Source organism: Bradysia coprophila, chromosome II (genome assembly GCF_014529535.1).
Source record: "Bradysia coprophila strain Holo2 chromosome II, BU_Bcop_v1, whole genome shotgun sequence".
Classification (NCBI taxonomy): Eukaryota; Metazoa; Arthropoda; class Insecta; order Diptera; family Sciaridae; genus Bradysia; species Bradysia coprophila.
Genome location: NC_050735.1, coordinates 9,507,565 through 9,510,450, shown reverse-complemented (window position 1 = coordinate 9,510,450; position 2,886 = coordinate 9,507,565).

The following is a 2,886-nucleotide window of genomic DNA, read 5'->3' as shown; positions in this document are numbered from 1 at the left end:
ACATGCTTTTGTTTTCCCTAGGGTCGAAAATTACACACCTAGGGAAAACAAGAAATTTAGTTTAGGTTTCAAAAGCATCCATTTCAAATAACTATTAATCGGTTGATTTGAAATCTTGTACTTCAATTTTTCTAATATACATTGTTGGTTGGTTGGTTTTATTGACGAGCATATTCCGTATTACAATTCAAATAAATATGCATTGTACATATAAACGACCATATTACCCAGAGCTTATCAATATTTTTGTCGTCGTTACCGATAACAGATGATTAGTCAGTCGTATGTGGTTAATTGTGAACAGTTGCGTTCGTACAAGTTACAAGTATATAATTCAACCATGAATTTTCTTGTTAACTTCTGTAACCAACATTGCTCTTTTACTGAACTCACTTTGGTAATAATCAAAGGAAATCTTTGTTTTGTGGTAGGAATACATTTTTCACGAAATCTGCATTGAAAATCTTAGACAGTGTCGGTGTCATCGCAGCCGGTTTCATTTTGCCTTTCGTATTCAAAATTTAAGTATTCAAGAGTCTTTCAACAAATGTTTTATGCACATAAGCGGCAAGATAAGTTTTTCGAATCGGTAGCTGTGAAACTTCTTTTTTTTTTTTTGTAAGCACAGTAGTAACAAAACAGTAGTCAAAACTTTAAAGGTGTATAACACTCTGAATTTAAACATTTCTTTTGTTTTCTTCTTCTTTTTTGTTTTCGTTGAGATTTAGTTTTCTTTTCACAAATGTGAACTTTTCTGAAACAAATGCCAGAATGCCAGGAAAATATGGCCAACCGCCTGAGAGTGCAAATCTATGGATCCATTGAAACATTTATATATAAAAAGTCGATCCGATTGTTTCAATAATGCATTATAAGGGAAATATAACAGTTCTTCTATCGAATTTAAAATTGGATTTCTTGAAGGTAATGTACATTCGGATATGGTTGAATAAACTTTGACCAGCTTATATAATGCATAATGCTTTGAGGCTACTACTTTGATTAATCTTTCAAGACATCTGATGAGGACCAGTACTGTATTTAATACTATATCCACTATATATTGAATAAAATCATGTTCCATTCATTCATTCTTGCATTAAATCTTTGATGTTAGATGAGATTGGAGGTAGATTGTGTAGATGGTATAAAAAGAATATATTTCATTTACTTATGTAATGTATTGTTGAGAGAGACTCAAACCAGCAAACCAAATTGATAAGCGGATAATATCATTTAACTTTTTGTTGATGTATAGATTTTGGAGTTTTTACTTTTCTGGCGCAGCTCAACTTTTCTTCCAACATTTTCGAAATAATCATTTGCGTACCAATTATGTGGCCAAACATAAATGACGTCACGCTATTTTATCGATTTTTTGATCAGCAGCATCTCAAAAATGGTCAAAATTGACCCAAATTTATTAGAACCATCACGTTTTCTACTCAAAAGGGTCAAAATTGACCCAAAATTGTTAAAAGGTCCTTTCTCCCTAAAATATGTTTTTGGGCGCGGTTTAGGTTGTAGTCTATGTCCGTATTGAATTTGACCTTATGCGGCAGACTTAAATTTCAATGTGAAGACCACGATGAGCTTGAACTAACTTTTATCCCGAAGTGATAACATATGGGATTTTTACTGAAATGTAGTTATCTACGGTACTCTCACTATTATTTTCATCTGGAAAGTACAATCTTCACATTGGTAATTTTTAGATTTTTTTTCTGAACTACAGTGTTACCCACAGAGTGGATGGTCGCCGAAAAAGTGATTAAATTCATCAGGTAGTACAGTTGGCGACTTTGAAATACGTGACGCATTTCATTTCAGCTGTTTTTCCAGCTGATTCACTCACGCAAACAAATGTGTTTGTATGTTACTAAACGGTTTTACCACTACCATGCGCATGCATAGTGTATAAGTGTTTTTAAGTGTATACGTGAGAGTGTATTAGTGAGCTATGATATGAATCGGTCTGTAGGGAAAGTAAACGGTCGAGAAGGAAAGTAACGTTTGGAAAGGAATGCAACAACACACTCTACTATTGCAGAAAAATATCTTTCAAAATACCTCAATACACACTCGATATGTGTTTTCGCTTGGGCTATTCACTCACTAGTGAAAACCTTTTCCCTCACTAAAAGGTTATACTTTACGTGAAATAATTTGATATCTCGTATCACGATGAGTAACTGATCTGGATACAAGATATCAAATTACTTCACTGGTGTAGTAATTTACTATTATTTGTTTGAGCGGATCAGCGCAAAAAAAATAAGTCACTTATTTCAGAGTCACCGGCTGTAATACCTCTAACGCATAAAACTTATCAAACTTTTATGCATGAACATTGCAAGACACTTGAAATCAAATTGAAATTTGGAAAAAAAAATTGTTGTACAGAAACGAGATTTGAAACCCAGACGTCTTGCGTATGAAGCAAACGTTCTGAGAAACAAAATTATTTCAATGTTGGGAACACCACCGAAGCAATACAATGTTTAGAATAAAAACATATGAAACTCATTTGAACGGCTTTAAGCCGATCCAGTGACGCTGCCACTCTACTAAGGGGCCGTTCATAAATTACGTAACGCAAAAATCAACATTTTTCAGACCCCCCCCCCCCCGGGTCTGTAACGCTAAAAGGGTCAAGTTTGACCCAATTTTGTTAGAACCGTAACGCTTGCCTCATACCCCCCCTCCCCCCTCTAGCGTTACGTAATTTATGAACGGCCCCTAATCAATTTTAAATTTGAATCAATGTGTACTATAGAAGCAACATAATTATGTTCCCAGGCGTAGGCTATGTTTTGATTTCGGATACACTACGATGATTTTTCATGTAGAAGTATTATTCCGTTGTTTATGAGACGATATGAAGAC